A 17,511-nucleotide genomic window follows, 5' to 3' on the forward strand; every position below is an offset into this window, starting at 1 on the left:
CTCGGCACCGCCCTCCAGCCCTCCTATTGGCTCTGAGGGCGAGCGTCTTCCACGTCTACATTCTGATTGGTGCTCATTTTCTCTTGGCTTTCTCCCACAGGCGGGAGGAAGCCCGGGATTTGAGGCACGGATCCGGAAGTGCTCGAGCCCCCCCTTGCACTGCCGCGTTACCCGGAACCGTATCTGCGTCGCCTTCAGGCGCACGGGTAGGGAAGGAGGGGACTCTCTAAACTTCTTTAACGCTAGTTAGCTGGGTTTTGGCAGGGGCGCCTTAGCGTTCGGTCCACTTGAGTGGACTGCGTCTCCGCCCTTCCCAACTCCGGGCGGCTGCGGTGGTGGGTGGCGTCGGAAGGGAAGGCTCTTGGAGCTCAGCTGGAGCCATCTCCAGCGATCCGCCTTTTCAGAAGGTCCACCTGGGGTCTGACCCACACAGGTTCTGTTTAAAAACACAGACGCGCATTGAGCGCTTTCCGTGGCTCACAAGGCTGTTTGACCCACTGCTGTGTCTCTTGTCCCTCCCGACGATCCTCTGCACCCGTGCTCCAGCCACACTGACTTCTTGCTAGAACAGCACTCGCGGTTTTCCCCCAGAATGCTCCCGTCTACTCCCTTTCCGTATTTTACTCTTTAAAGAACAATTTTTTTTTTTTTTTTTTTTTTGGTATATGTGCCCGTTTTGGGAATCGCTGAGGATGAGACCTGGAAAAGGAAATGCGTAGAGGTCCCCACGACCCAGTATTTCTAGTCACTGTCCTGCAACATAGCTAAACAATTTGTCCTCCGCCGTCTGAGCGTTCTGTATCCCACTTCACACAAATAGGCAGGTGCTGGTTGACAAATTTATATTATTTCTTCAATCCAGGATTCAGTGAGAGGGAGAGGGTAATATTTAATCCTTTTTCTCCAAACACTTTTCCCCTTAATCTCGGGGCCTTTGCACGACCTCTAAGTCACTTTGGACTTGTTGGGCGGGAAGAAAAAGGAATAAACAAGATGGCACAAAGTAGGTTGTAAGGATTTGAATGACCCTTACGCCTAGATCTCCACTATCAACACTACTTTAGTGCCACACATGCTTTTCTTTCCTCATGAGCAATATCCCTTGTTCTAGTTTGGTCATCTTACAGCTGTGTGACTTTTTCTTTGACATAAAATTTCCCCAATCAATCTGTCGTAGAAACAAGAGCACAGTCATTTTTCTTACCTACTGCTTTGATCATTCAACATAACCCCCCAGTTATTTTCTTGTTATCCTTTATGATAAAGTTTGATCTTTGAAAAACTTTAATCGATAACAACCTGAAGGATCTAACTCCTGTCTTATTTCAAGTGGTATCTTTTGTTCAACTCAATTCTTGTTTTTTGGTGGATCACTTCATGCTCCAAATTTGCCGAGCTCTGATTTAATAATCTTCATGATTCTGTGCAATCCATTGAACCCAGGTCAAGAAACCTGAACCAAGGCCATCTAAAATAAGAATATATGGGGGAAAAAATCCTATTCTTGAAAACCAAATTGCATCCTTAAAAACATTAAGGAAACTTCCAGACATAAAAAAAGTTGTATATAAGGAAGCCCCATGAACTCAGTGCCTAGTTCCAATAATTATTAACTCATGATCAATCCTGTTGCTTCTATATCACTATCCACATACCTCCTCTTGTATTATTTTGAAGCAAATATCAGGCATCTGAAATCTATAAATATTACAGTATGATTTCTTTAAAAAAGGACTTTTTAAAAACATAACCACAATACTATTATCACACCTAAAATATCTAAGGTTTTCCTTAATATCATCAAATAGCCAGTGTTTAATTTTCTACCTTCCCCCCCTTTTTTTTCTTTACTTTGCTTGTTTGAACCAAGATCCAATCAAGTACACATGTTGTGATTGGTTGATCAGTCTTTTAAGTTTCTTTCATAAGTTCCTCCTCCACTTTCTTGTGCAGTTTGTTGAAGGAACCATGTTGTTGGTCCTGTGGAGTTTTCCATAATCTGGATTTTGCTGATTAATGCAGTTTAATATGGTTTCCTTACCTTTTGGTTATAGCACAGCTCTCTTTCAGATGCTTTCCCTGCTTAGGTTTAACTGTTTATTAACCCAGCAGCATCTTTATCTTTGCGTTGAAATATTACTTTCAACTGGTTATATTGTCATACTTAAATTAATCCCCCCTTTATGATATGTTTGCTTACCTCACCCCTTTGTTGACATTTTCAAACAGCTTCAACTGTAGCCCTCTCTTATCTGACTCATTATCTCCTGTCTCTGACATTTGCAATTCGTTCTTCTTTTAGTCTTGGAAATAGAACAACACCGGCCTAAGGAAAAGCAAAATGAAAACAGCTCTTTGGATGCTGCTGCCCCCTACCCCCCCACTTGTCCTCGCTCTATTCTCATTGCTGTTGTTCCACCCTCATCGGTATATTCAGACTATACTCTCACATGTTGCTAATGATCTTCCTAAGGGTCATCTCCAGTATTTTTGCTCGGTTCCCATCCTCTTTTATTTTTTTGAGAGTGTTTGATAATTTATTCAGTAAATATTTATTGAACACTGTTGACCTTAAAAGTAAAACTGTCAGATATTTTGCCAGCAAAAATGTGTTTATTTGGGAATAGCAGGGGATTGCAACTCGGGACATGCAAGGTATCCAAAATGATGGGCAAGTACAGAGAACAAAGGAGAGGAATGTTCTTTTTATAAAGAAAAGGAAGAAGTTGGGAGGGGCTGTTTTAAGCAAAAAGTTTATTGGAATAAACTGGGAATTTGAAGTATTGTGGATTTTCATTGGCTGAGTTGTGATAGTCTCTCATTGGCTAGGCTGTTGCCAGGCTTGTAGGAAAAGCCTCCTTCCTCTTTCTGGGGTAGTCAAGTATAGGCTTCTTGTTGGGAATGCAAGGCACATCTCTTCTTGTTGGGGATCTACAGTTGACAGTGAGTAGTGGTAGGATACGAGACCTTCCCTTTCTGGCCCTTCAGCTCCATTTTAAATGAGGTATCCTTTATTTGGTTTCACGATACCTGTGTTAGATACTGTGCAATGTCTTAGTGATTTGATGATATATAAAAAGGCATGATCCCCCTCCTTTATGAAGCTTCCAGTTGGATTGAAGAAAATGACATCAAACAATCACAAATTATTGTAAAATTACAACTGTGTTCAGTGCTAAGGAGAGGCAAATGGTCTAATAAAAACATTTAATAATGGGGAAATTTAACATAGTGCCACTGAACGAAGAGCTAAAGGATGAGTAGGGGAAATGTGGAGGGGAGATATGGGGGTGAAAGGACATTTCTAGGCAGGGGGAAGAGCATTTGCAAAGGCCTATTGGGGGTGGAAGCTTGGAAGATTCAAGAAATTGAAAAAAGACCGGCAAAGAGACAGGGTAGAGATGAGACTGGAGAGGTAGGCAAGGGCCAGATTATGTAGGTCACGTAGGCCAAGACAAAGACTTCGATCTCTGTCCTAAGAACTATGGAAAGTCACTAAAGTGAAGATTGGGATGCGTTATGTGACATACTCAGGTGTGCATTTGAAATTTTATCTTGGCTGCATTGAGGAGAATGCATTTCTCTACCCCAGAAAGAGGAAGGGGGCAAGATTATGTGAAGTCCAAATTGGAGGCAGTTGCAGTATTCTAGGCAGTAGATGGTTGTGGCTTAGGCTAGGATGGTAATAGCCAGAGATAGCAAAGAGAGGACAGATAGATTTAATGGATAAAACCCTAAATGATGTGACCATGAGTTGGCTGGGGTTGATGTACGAAAGAGGTCATGGATTATTTGTAAGTTTCTAGGTTTTGCAACTGGAATCCATTTTCTGAGATAGGGAATACTGGAAGAAGACCATATTTTGAGAGACAGAGTTAGATTTGGGCATGGTGAATTTGAGATGCCCTTGAGATATTCAGGTGGAGGTAAAATTAGGCAGTTAGAAATCCGAGTGTAGAGGTTAGATGCAAGGTATGGCCTTGTGATATTTGCGTGTGGGTGGATAGTTATTTAAGTAGTGGGTGAGTATGAGATCTCCAGGACAGAATAATTAGAATGAAAAGAGAAGGCACACTACTCTCTTCTTGAAACTCATCCAGTGAACTCTTTGAGACTACCCTGTCCTGGTTCTCCTCTCACCTCTCCTCTTCTGACTGTCAACTGTTGCTGGTTTCCAAAGTATGGTCCTTTTTTTTTTTTTTTTAAAGATTTTATTTATTTGACAGAGAGAGACACAGCGAGAGAGGGAACACAAGCAGGGGGAGTGGGAGAGGGAGAAGCAGGCTTCCCGCAGAGCAGGGAGCCCGATGCAGGGCTCAATCCCAGGACCCTGGGATCATGCCCTGAGCCGATGACTCAGCTTAACGACTGAGCCACCCAGACGCCCCCCAAAGTATGGTCCTTCCCCCCCCCCTTCAAGAGCTTAATAGTTTTTGTTGTTTTTAAGATTTATTTATTTGAGAGAGAGACAGAGTGGGGGGAGGGGCAGAAAGAGAAGGAGAGAATCTCAAGCAGACTCCCCAGTGAGTGCAGAGCCCAACGTGGGGCTCAGGCTCACAACCATGAGATCATGACCTGAGCTGAAATCAAGAGTTGGACGCTTAACTGGCTGAGCCACCCAGGTGCCTGGAGAGCTTAATAGTTTTATTGCTTCCACTACTCATTTTATGTGAGATAATTTCAAAATCTTTATTTCCAACTCTTACCTCTTCCTGGTTTCTAAAATGTATCTTAGCTGTGTACTAAGATTTCTACATGAGTATCTTTGTCTTCCCAAATACAGCATATCTAAAATACTATTCATCGTTTCCCTCTGGATTCACCCGTATGATATCCATATTCCTTTCAGTGGTATCATCATTTCCCCAGGCTTTCAACACTTAAGAAATTATCATTTTTTACGCTTTCTCATCCCCATATATCTTAGAGTTATTAAGTTCTGCCATTTATTTCCTTATAAAGCTTCATCTCTCTCACTTCCATTTCCTTTTTACTACTAATCACTAGTTCAGCCCTAATTATTTCATTTTTAGATTCCTTCAGTAACACATTTAATGATATGGAAGGATATGGCATAATAGTTAAGAGTGTAGGCTCTGAGGTCATATTATCTGGGCTCAAATTCTGACTCTTCCACTGCCTAGTTTTGTGACTTGGTCAAGTTATATAGCCTCTCTTTGATTCAGTTTTCTCACTTTTAAAATGGAGATGATAATCTGACTTCCTTCATATGGTTGTTGTGAAAATTAAATGGGAAAATGCATGTTAGCATAGTGTCTACCAAATAATAACTGGCTGCATTATAGATAGTATATAGTATAGTTGACCCTTGAACAACACAGATTTAGACTGTGCAGGCCAACTGATAATGTAGGGTTTTTTTTTTTTAATCTAAATATAGTACTGTAAATATGTTTTCCTTATGATTTTCTTAATATCTTCTTTAGCTTACCTTATTTTAAGACTACAATATATAATACATATGACATTCAAAACATGTGCTAGTCAATGGTTTATGTTATCAGTAAGGCTTCTGGTCAACAGTAGGCTATTACTATTTAAGGTTTTGGGGAATCAAAAGTTACATGCAGATTTTCGATTGTGTGGGAAGTTGGTGCCTCTAACCCCTTTGTTGTTGCAGGGTCAATTGCATGTGGTTTGAAAATATGTTCTTCTGCTCTGTAGCTTGTCTTTCACCCCCTTAATAGGGTCTTTCACCGAGCAAACGTTTACATTTTGATTAAGTCCATTTTATCAACTTTCCCTTTTATGGATCATACATTTAGTGTCAAGTCTAAAAAATCTTTTCCTAGCCCTAGAGCCCAAATATTTTTTTTTAAGTTTTGTAGTTTTACCTTTTATATTTAAATCTCTGATCCATTCTGAGTTAATTTTTGTATAAAGTGTAAGACTTAGGTTGAATTTCATTTTTCCTATGAATGTTCAATTATTCCAGTATCATTTGTTGAAAAGGTTTCCTTCATTGAATTGCTTTGGCCCTTTTGTCAAAAATCAGTTGGGCATAATGATGTTAGTCTCTTTCTGGCGTCTCTGTTCTGTTTTATTGATCTATGTGTCTGTCCCTCCACCAGTATCTTACAGTTTTCATTCCTATAACTATGTGATAAGTCTTGAAATCAGGTTCCTCCTGCCTTATTATTTTTTTAAATTGTTCTAGTTGGCTTTTCTACTTTGTTTGCCTTTTTATATAAATCTTATAATAATCTAGTCTATAACTACAAGAAATCTTTCTGAGATTTTGATAGGAAATGTGCTAAATCTGTATATCAATTTGGGATGAATTGAAATCTTTACTATTTTGAATCTTTGAATCTATGAATATGGTATGTTTTCAGTTTATTTAGATCTTCTTTGATTTCTTTCATCAGTATTTTGTTTTCAGCAAATAATTCTTGAATGTGTTTTGTTAGATTTACAACTTAGTATTTCATTTTTTTAATTTAATGATACATGGTATTATGTTTTAAGTTTTGATATTCACATATTCATTGTTAGTGTACAGAAATACAACAGACTTTTATGTATTTATCCTGTATCTGCAGCCTTGCTAAATTTACTTATTAGTTCTTATTTATTTATTTAGGTAGATTTTTGGGGAATTTCTACATGGACAATCATATTATCTGCCAATAGGGACAGTTTTCTTTCTTATTTTCCAATCTGTAGTCCATTTACTTCCTTTTCTTGGGAATTGCACTGTGTAGAACTTCCAGAATTCTATTGATAAGAGTAGTGAAAGCGAATATCCTTGCCTTGTTCCCAATCTTAAGGTGAGAGCATTCAGTTTTTCACGATTAAGCATAATATTATGTGTAGGGTTTTTTTTTTTTTGTTTTTTTTTTTTTGTGGATACTCTCTTTTTTTTTTAAGATTTTTTTAATTAATTAATTAATTAATTTATTTATTTATTTATTTATTTATTTATTTATATGCCAGAGAGAGAGAGTGCGAGTGCATGCACAAGCAGGGGGAGTGGGAGAGGGAGAGGGAGAAGCAGGCTCCCCACTGAGTAGGGAGCCCGATGCGGGGCTGGATCCCAGGACTCTGGGATCATGACCTGAGCCGAAGGCAGACACTTAACAGACACCTGGACTACTCTTTATTAAGGTGAAGGAGGTCCCCTCTAGTTTTATTTTTCTGGGAGTTTATTTTTTTTAATCATGAATGGGTTTTGAATTTTATTAAATGCTTTTTCTGAATTGATTGGTATTATCACATGATTTTTTTCTTCTTTAACCTGTTACTATGGTAGATTACATTGATTGGTTTTTGAATGTTGAACCAGTCTTGCTTCCCAGAATAAACCCCACTTGGTCATGGTGCATAATTCTTTTTATATATTACTGGATTCTATTTGCTAATATCTGTTAGAGTTTTTTTGTACTTCTGTGCATGTGAGATAGTGGTCAATAATTTTATTTTATTACATTTTTCAGGGAAGTATAGTTAGCACACAATGTAACATTAGTTTCAGGTGTACAACATATGATTTGACAAGTCTGTCATGGTTTTCTTTTCTGTACTATTTTAGTCTTTTTTTTTTAAGATTTTATTTATTTATTTGATACACAGAGAGAGACAATGAGAGCAGGAACACAAGCAGGGGAAGTGGGAGAGGGAGAAGCAGGCTTCCCTCTGAGCAGGGAACCCGATGTGGGACTCGATCCCAGGATCTTGGGACCATGACCTGAGCCGAAGGCAGACGCCCAATGACTGAACCACCTAGGCGCCCTTGTCTGGTTTTAATATCAGTGTAATACTGACCTCATAGAATAATATGCGAAGGACTCCCTCTTTAATTTTTTGGAACAGTTTCTGAAAGATTGGTGGTAAGGCTTGTTTAAATGTTTGACAGGATTTACCAGTGAAGTCATCTGCGCTGTGGATTTCCTTTGTGGAAAGCTTTTTGATTACTAATTTAATTTTTTAAATAGTTATAGAACTATAATTTATAGAACTATAAGTTACAGAATTATAAAATAATTTCATATTGGGTGAGTTGAAGTAGTCTTTAATTTTTGAGAAACTGGTCCATTTTGTCTAAGTTGTCAAATTTATTTGTATAGAGTAGTTCATAGTATTACCTTATTTATATCAGCAAGGTCTGCGGTGTTATCTCATGCTTCGTTCCTGATACTGGAAATAGCGCCGCCTGGCTGGCTCAGTCAGTAAAGCATGTGACTCTTGATCTGATACTGGAAATGTTATTTCTTCTCTACTTTTTTGGTCTTACTAGAGGTTTCTAAATTTTATAGACCTTAATCAGCTCTTTTTTTTTTTTTCAGTTGTTTTTCTGTTTAATTTTCATTGATTTCTTCTCTTATTATTTCCTTCCTTCTGCTTAGGGTTTAATTTGCTCTTGTTTTCCTGGTTTCTTCAGATGGGAGCTTAGAGTATTAATATATAACTTTTCCTCTTTTCAGATGTATGTGTTTAGTGTTATAAAAGGATCACTGCATTAGCTCCTTTCTACAGATTCTGACATATTTTAGTTTTCATTCAATTCAATGCATTTAAAAATTTTTCCTTTGAAACTTCCTCTTTGATCCATGGATTATTTACTTATTTATGTGATCTATGGATTATTAAGAATTGTTTAGTTTTCAAATGTTTGTAGATTTTCTTATCTTTTTGTTATGAGTTTCTGGTTTGATTCCATTGTTGTTGCAGGATGCACTTTGTGTGAGCTCAAGTCTTTTAAATTGTTTAGATTTGTTTGTGGCATACCTTAGTATATGTTCTCTGTGCACCTGAGTTCTTATTGGTTCAAGGGTTCTGTAAATGTCAGTTAGGTTCTTTTGGCTGATTGTGGTGTTGCTAAATTTTTGTCTAGTTTTATCAATTTTTGAGAAACAGAAGTTGAAGTCTCCAGCTATAATTGTGGATTTGTCTATTCCTTCAGTTCTGTTAGTTTTTGCTTTACATATTTTGTCATTCTGTTGTTTGATGTATGCTTATTGGGAATTGCTCTGCCTTCTTGATGGATTGGCCCTTTTATAGAATGTTCCTCTCTGTCTCTGGTAATTTTCTTTGCCCCAAAGTCTACTTTATCTACTGTTAAGAACTACTGCTGTCTTTTGATTATTTGTATGCTATGTCTTTTTCATCCTTTTACTGTCAATATTATATTTAGAGTGAGTTTCTTATAGATAACATAGAGTTGCATCATGTTTGTTAATCCACTCTGCCATTCTGTGTCTTAATTGATGTATTTAGAACATTTACATTTAAGATAATTATTGTTATCTTAGGCTTTAAGTCAGCCATTTAACTTATTTTGTTTTTGTTTTCTATTTTTTCTGGTTTTCATTTGTCTTTTAGTTTTTCCTGCCTTCATGTAGATTACATGAACAATTTTTAGAAATCCATTTTGATTTATCTGTTTGCATTCTCTTTTTTCTTGAGTCTAATTGAAAGTTTGTCTATTTTGCTTCTTTAAAAAAAAAACAACCCAGCTCTTCATTGATCTTTTTTATTGCCTATTAAGTCTCTATTTCACTTACTTCCACTCTGATCTTTGCTGTTTCCTTCCTTTTATTAATTTTGAGCTTCATTTGTTCTTTTTCTAGTTTCTTGAGGTGTAAAGTTAGGTTGTATATTTAAGATTGTTCTTGTTTCTTTCATTCATCTCTGTAAACTTCCTTCTTAGAACTGCTTTTGCATCCCCTAAGTTTTGGTGTGTTGTATTTCCATTCTTATTTGTTTCAAGGTATTTTTTGATTTCTGTTTTGATTTCTTCTTTGACTCGTTGGCTGTTCAGTAGCATGTTGTTTAATTTCTATATATTTGTAAATTTTCCAGTATTCTTTTTGTAATCGATTTCTAGTTTCATACCATTGTAGTTGGGCAAGCAAGATGCTTGATATGATTTCAGTCTCCTTCAATTTATTAAGACTTGTTTTGTGTCCTAACTTATGATCTGTCTTGGAGAATGTTCCATGTGTGCTTAAGAAAGATGTGGCTTTTGGATGGAATGTTCTGTATACGTCTCTTAAATTCATCTGGTCTAATGTGTCATTTGAGGCCAATGTATACTTACTGATTTTCTGTCTGGATGATCTATCCTTTGGTGAAAGCAGAGTATTAAAGTCCCCTACTTTATTTATTTTTTATTTTTATTAAAGTCTCCTACTTTATTATTTATTATTGTATTGCTGTCTGTTTCTCCCTTTAGGTCTGTAAATGTTTGCTTTATGTATTTAGATGCTCCTATGTTGAGTGCAGAAATATTTACAAATGTTATATCCTCTTGTTGGATTGAGCCTTTTACCATTATGTAATGACCTTCTTTGTCTTTTATTACAGTCTGTCTTTTTTTTTTTAAGATTTTATTTATCAGAGAGAGAGTGCACCTATAAGCAGGGGGAGTAGCAGGCAGAGGGAGAAGCAGGCTCCCTGCTGAGTAGGGAGCCTGATGAGGGGCTCGATCCCAGGACCCTGGGATCATGACCTGAGCCAAAGGCAGATGCTTAACCAACTGAGCCACCCAGGTGTCCCTATAGTCTGTCTTAAAATCTGTTTTGTCTGATATGTTTAGTTACCCAAACTTTCTTTTCATTTTGTTTGCATGGGATAGCTTTTTCCATCCCTTTATTTTTAGTCTGTGTGTGTTCTTATACCTGAAGTGAGTTTTTATGGACAGCATATAGGGTTTTTTTTTTTAATCTATTCAATCAATCTGTGTCTTTTGATTAGAGAATTAAGTCCATTCACATTTAAAGTAATTATTGACACTTATGTACTGATTTCCATTTTTTAATTGTTTTCTGACTATTTTGTAATCCTTTTGTTCCTTTCTTCCTCTTTTGCTTTCTTCCTTTGTAATTTGATGATTTTCTGTACTGGCATGCTGTTTCCTTTATCTTTATCTTTTGTGTATCTACTATATGTTTTTACTTTGTGGTTACTGTTACTATGAGGCTTACATAAAACAACTTATATTTATAGCAGTCTATTTTAAGTTGATAACTTAAGTTTGAATGTATTCTAAAGCTCTACATTTTTACTCTCCACCCCCACATTCTATGTTTTTGATCTCACATTTTATTTCTTTTGATCTTGTGTACCCATTAACAAATTGTTGTAGTTACAGTTTTTTTTATTATTACTTTTGTCTTTTAAACTTCATACTAGCTTTATAAGGGATTGACCCAACACCCTGACAACATTAGATTATTCTGAAATTTACTATATATTTACTTTTACCAGTGAGATTTTCACATGTTTTCCCGTTACTAATTAGTGCCCTTTTGTTTCAGCTTAAAGAAGTCCCTCTAACATTTCTTGCAAGGCTGGTCTAGTGGTGATAAACTCCTTTAGCATTTGCTTGTTTGGAAGACTCTATCTCTCCTTCAACTTTAAAAGATAATTTTGCTGGGTAGGGTGTTCTTGGATGGCAGGTTTTTGCTTTCAGCATTTTAAATATATTGTGCCACTTTCTTTTGGCCTGTGTAGTTTCTGCTAATAACTCTGCTGATAGTCTTATGAGGGTTCTGCTTTACATAACAAGTTGTTTTTTCTCACTGCTTTTAAGATTCTCTCCTTGTTTTTAATTTTGACACTTTAATTATGTGTCTTGGTGGGGTCTCTTTGTTCATCTTACTTGGAACACTCTGGGTTTCCTGGATCTGGGTGTCTGTTTCCTTGCTGAGGTTAGGGAAGTTTTCAGCCATAATTTCTTTAAATAAGTTTTCTGCCCCTTTCTCATTCTCTTCTTTGGGGATCCTATAATGTGAATGTTGGCCTGCTTGATGTTTTCCCTAAGTCTCTTAACCTATCTTTACTTGTTTTCATTCGTTTTGTTTGTTTTGATGCTCTTAGTGGGTATGTTCCACTGATACTTTCTAATGCTTCATCTAGTGTGCTCTTGAACCCCCTGGTGTATTTTTCAGTGCATTATTGTATTCTTCAGCTCTATGACTTCTGTTTGGTACTTATAGTTTATATCTCTTTGTTAACATTCTCACTTTGTTCATTTATTCTTCTGTCAAACCTAGTGAAAATCTTTATGACCATTATTTTGAACTCTTTATCAGGTAAATCACTTATCTCCATTTCCTTAAAATCTTTTCCTGGGGCGCCTGGGTGGCTCAGTTGGTTAAGCGACTGCCTTAGGCTCAGGTCATGATCCTGGAGCCCCGGGATCGAGTCCCGCATCGGGCTCCCTGCTCGGCAGGGAGTCTGCTTCTCCCTCTGACTCTCCTCCCTCTCATGCTGTCTCTCTCTCATTGTCTCTCTCACAAATAAATAAAATCTTAAAAAAAAAAAAATCTTTTTCTGATGTTTTTATCTTTGGTCACTGTCTCTGTGCTGTGCCCTGAGATTGGTAGCTGCCAAGAATTGTCTCTCCATTTGTTACAGTCTCATGGGACCATGAACACAAGTTCCGCTGGCCACCAGGGCCAGGCAACCAGGTGCGTTCCCAGAGTGGGGATACCAGTCAAGAGGACTAACTCCCCTCCAGGAGATACTGATGATCTGGAGTAGTACAGCAGAGGGAGAATAGGAAGAAAATGCCTTCCCTCCAGGGTCTCTGGAGAGGATTAGAGTCGGCCCTTAGATGTGTGTTTAATTAGAAGCCTGCTCCTCAGGCCACAGCTATGAACAGAAGCTAATAGGTCTTGTCACAGAAAGACGGGGCACGTCAGTCTGTTGCCTCTCGGCTGTGCGGTGGGGAAGTAGTAGCCAGTTAAGAAATCTTTCTCCATCAGCTACAATCCTGTGGGACCCACGAGTGTAAGTCTCTGGTTACCAGTCAATCTGGAGATGTCCCCTAGGCAGCAGGTACAAATTTCAGAGCACCAGAGGAGAGTATAAGTTCCTCTCCAGGAGATACCAGTGGCCTAGAGCAAGGCAGAGGATAAGCACAAAGAGGGTGCCTATAGGTCTCTGTCTTGGAGAGTGTTTCAGTAGGTCCCTAGCTGAATGGTAAATCAGAAGCTTTCCCCTCAGGCAGATGCTTTAAGATAAGCAAGTAAGTCTCCCTCACTGAAAGTCTGGATACTTTTCAGTTGGCTGCCTTTGCACTGGGCTCTAGAGTGGGTGAGTCTGCACGAGCCCTTTAAGAAGTGTTTCTCAGTTTAAAAAAAAAAAAAAAAAAAAAAAGAAGTGTTTCTCAGTTTGAAATAGCCCTGTGGGTCTCATGGATGCAAGCCTCACTGGCTTTGCAAACTAGATGTTTTGGGGACTGTCTTTCAATGCAGGTCTTTAAAGTTGGGGTACCAGATGTGTGGTTCAAGCCCTTCATTCCTCAAGGAGAAACTTAGGTTTGTGAGTGCCCTCCTGATTATAGATCGCTGTGTGGGGGGTGAGGAGGGGACCATTTATGACATGTCTTAGCTTCTCCTACCCCTTCATATTTTTTTTTTTTCTCATTCACTCAATGTGTAGGAGCTGCTCAGCTAGTTTTGGAGTTTATTTCATAGGTAGTTGGGGTTTTTCCATAGGTAGTTGTAGATTTGGTGTATCTGTGGGAAGAGGTTAAGTGCAGGATCCTACTACATCACCCGCTTGAACTGAAACCTCCATTTGGATTTATCTGTAATGTTTTTGAGTGACTCTCTTTGTATAGCTCCTTTGGCAGTTGCTCTAGGTATTCCATATGCATAACTTACCACTGTCTATAGGTGTTGTCATTTTACTAGTCGGAATGACGTATAGGATCCCTACTTCCTTTTATGCCCCTTTATAATATAATCCCTCATTTATAATGTAATTGTCTTAAATATTTCCTTTTCATACATTAGACAATATCATAATTTTTGCTTTCTCTGTCAAATGGAATTTTGAAAATTCAAACGGGAAGGAAAGTGTGTTATATTTATCCGTATATTCTCTTACTATGTTTTTTCTTTCTTCTTGACTTTCCAGGAACAGCATTTCCTACGAACTTCCTTTAGCCATTCTTTTAGGGTAAGTCTCCTGGCAACACGTTCTCTTCATCTGAGAATGTCTTGTTTCTCCCTTTCATTCCTGAAGTGTATTTTTGCTGAATATAGTATTGTTCTTTTCTTTCAGTACTTGGAAAATGTACTTCTTTCCAGCTACCATAGTTTCCGATGAGAAATCTCACATTTGAATTGTTCTGCCCTGTAGATAAGATGTCATTTCTTTCTCACTGCTTTCAAGATTTTTTTTTCTTTATCTTTAGTTTTCAAAAGGTCAGCTCTGGTGTCTTGGTGTGGATTTCTTTTCACTCTGGCTTGTGGGAACATGCACGGTGCGTTTGTGTGGTGCTTTCCCTTGCTTTGTGTAGCTTCCTCACATGTGCCAGTCAGTACTTAGTTGAATACTTGAGCAGGATCCTCTCTGGATCTCAGAGTTCTCTGTGTTCTCTCTCCCCCAGTTCCCTCCTCTGTGAGCGCTAGCCTCCTTGGTTTTCTCAGACTGTCAGTTTCGTCTCTTCAATTCAGGCACACTTCTATAGCCTGTGAACCCTACAGGTATAAGCTGGGGCAATCATAGAGCTCACCTCATTTATTTTCCATGCCTCAGGAATCACTGACCTACACTGCCTCACATCTAATGCCTTGAGAACCATATATTGTAACGTATTCATTTTTTAACTTGCTTTAAGTAGGAGGGTAAATCTAGCCCCTGTTAAACCATCTTGACCAAAATCGGAAGAACTGTGTAAATACAATTTAAAAGGACTAAATGTCAGCAGGTGGGTCAGATAACATCCAGTTCGTTCTGGGCAGCTCAGGTCTCATGGTAACTTGGTGTTCCATGGTCAAGTGTTTAGTTTCTACTGAGGCCTAGTAGCAGGCCAAGAGCTGTTCTCAAAAGGAGGACAGTTATCTGCAGAGAATGGCCAGGCCTTGCTCCAAAGTTCTATAAGGCCTGTGCTGCAGTTGACCTGTAGGTGCCTGCCAGGGTCTCCAAACAGCATCCCTGTCTGCCACTGCCTCTTTATGTTCCACTGGATGTGCTGATCGGATGGCCCCGGGGCAGAGCAGCTTGCCGAGCAGCCTGGAACTGTTGCAGGGCCCTTCTTTTGTTCAGGGCCCCACTCAAAACTAGCAGCTTTTCAGGTCACTCAGCAAATGGGCAAGATTAGTACACCCAAATGGGGAATATGTTGCCTCCAAAATCCAAGACACCCACAAGCCACTGTACGTAGTTTTGTGTTACAGGAGGGGCCTGATAAACAATGAACTTATCCTTCACCTTAGAAGGGATATCTCAACATGTCTTATGTCACTGAAGCCCTAGAAATTTCAGTGAGGTAGAAGGCTCCTGAATTTTTATTGGACTTACTCCTTCTGACATGCAAATGTTTTACCAATATGTCTGGAGTACTTGCTGCTTCTTGCTCTCTAGGTCCAATTAGCATTATGTCGTCACTGTAATAGGGCCAGTGTAATATATTCTGGAAGGGAAAGGCAATGAAGATCCCCTATGAACTAAATTGACATAGGGCTGGAGAGTTGTTTTACCCCTGAGGTAGGACAGTAAAGATGTATTTCTGGCCTTGCCAGTTGAAATCAAACTGCTTCTGGTGGGCGTATGGACAGGTATGGAGAAAAAAAACATTTGTCGGATCAATAGCTGCACCCCAGGTACCAGGGGATGTGTTAATTTGCTCAGGCAATCAAACTGCATCTGGTACAGCAGCTGCAGTTGGAGTCACCACCTGACTAAACTTGTAATAAACCACTGCCATCATCCAAGTCCATCTGTCATCTGCACAGGCCAATTAGGAGTGTTGAATGGGGATGTGGTGGGAATCAGTGCTTCTGCATCCTTCACATCCTTGATGTTGGCACTAATCTCTGTAATCCCTCCTGAGAATTACTTTTTCTTTACTGTTTTCCTAGGTAAAGGCATTTTTAATGGCTTCTATTTGACCTTTCCTGCCATAATAGCTCTCACTCCATAGTCAGGGAACCAATGAAGGGATTCTGCCAGCTAAGTATGTCTAGTCCCAAGTACGCATTTTGAAATTGGAAAAGTAAACACAGGAAGATTCAGGGACCCACTGGACCCACTGTGAAATGGACCTGAGCTGAAACTCCATTGATCACCTGGCCTTCCTAAGTGCCTACTCCGACTGGTGGGCCACAGTGATGTTTTGGGTCTCTTGGAATTTGTGTCAATTCAGAGCCAGTTTCTAGTGGTTCCTGAAAGATTTGAATATTTCCTTTTTTAAAAAATATTTTATTTATTTATTTGACAGAGAGAGACAGCGAGAGAGGGAACGCAAGCAGGGGGAGTGGGAGAGGGAGAAGCAGGCTTCCTGCGGAGCAGGGAGCCCGATGCGGGGTTCGATCTCAGGACCTTGGGATCATGACCTGAGCCGAAGGCAGATGCTTAACCGACTGAGCCACCCAGGCACCCCTGAATATTTCCTTTTTCCCAGTGCACAGTTCCCCTGGTAAACGGCCATAGGTCCCTTTGGGCAAGGCTGGGAGGAATATTAAGCAAAATAAGTCAGAGAAAGACACGTACCATATGATTTCACTCGTGTGTGGAACTTAAGAAACAAAACAAACATGCAAAGGAAAAGAAGAGTAACAAACCAAGAAACAGACTCTTAACTAGAAAACCAATTGATGGTTATCAGAGGGGAACTGGGTGGGGGGATGGGTAAAATAAGTGATATGGGGGATTATAGAGTACACTTATGATGAAAAAATGCAATGCAATGCAGTGCAAAATAAAATATAAAAACTTAAAAAAGAAAGCTAAGCTTAAGCCTAGGATGTCAGTTCTAAGCCTTATATATTCTCAGATTAACAGTGAGAAATTATCAGAGCTCTTCAGAAATCTAAATTTCCATAATGACATTTTACTGTGAAAACCATTAGCCATCACTTTCCTCCGTGCTGTGTGCACTGCCCTCTCTCCTCTGCGTAGGTAACACCATTTCTCAAACTTCAGTAACTACACAGAGCATTTTTCTTTCTCTCAGATATGTGGTCAGAAATGGAACAAGGTTAATATCTGCTACTCTTCGTAAGACCAGATACTCATCCCAGGGCTGTTAAGTGGTTGCCATCAGCTGCTTTGGAACATAGGCAGTGGGAGGGCAGAGGAAGAGGGAGAAGAAGCTGGCTCCCTGCTCAGTGGATCCTATCTTTTTCAAGCAACACAGTCTCTGGTGATCGATTGCTAACCCATAGCTGCAAAAAAGACCTGGATGAAATCCTGAAACTGCTATTTTTTGAACCACACTTTAAGACTGGATAGTCTTAATATTCTCTTTGAAAGAAGGGAGACAGCAAGATGGATCATTATTCTCACCTCATAAGTCAGAAAGGTAGAAGTGGGAGCTGCTCTTGGAGTTATATAAACATTTGTAACTCAGTGGTTATCAGACCATCCAAACTTTCTTACACAACCAAAAGCTTCCAGAGCAGCTGCCTTAAATGTATAGAACTTGGCTGTCCAGAGAGTAACAGTTTTGATTCTTAAATGGTCTCTCTGTGCCCTAGGGCAGAACATGTTGTTTGTAATAACAGGAACAATTTGTGGTCCAGAAGTCTTCCC

At 39.0% G+C, this 17,511-nt stretch overlaps 1 pseudogene; it reads left to right on the forward strand.

Annotated features, from left to right (window-relative positions):
* The first annotated feature begins 93 nt into the window (after positions 1-93).
* Positions 94-17,511, forward strand: part of LOC123857681 (large ribosomal subunit protein uL11-like) — a 76,352-nt pseudogene continuing 58,934 nt past the window's right edge.

This window comes from Mirounga angustirostris, unplaced genomic scaffold, assembly GCF_029215605.1.
Source record: "Mirounga angustirostris isolate CCGP_5_RB_7025 unplaced genomic scaffold, mMirAng1.0.hap1 SCAF_13, whole genome shotgun sequence".
Lineage (NCBI taxonomy): Eukaryota > Metazoa > Chordata > Mammalia > Carnivora > Phocidae > Mirounga > Mirounga angustirostris.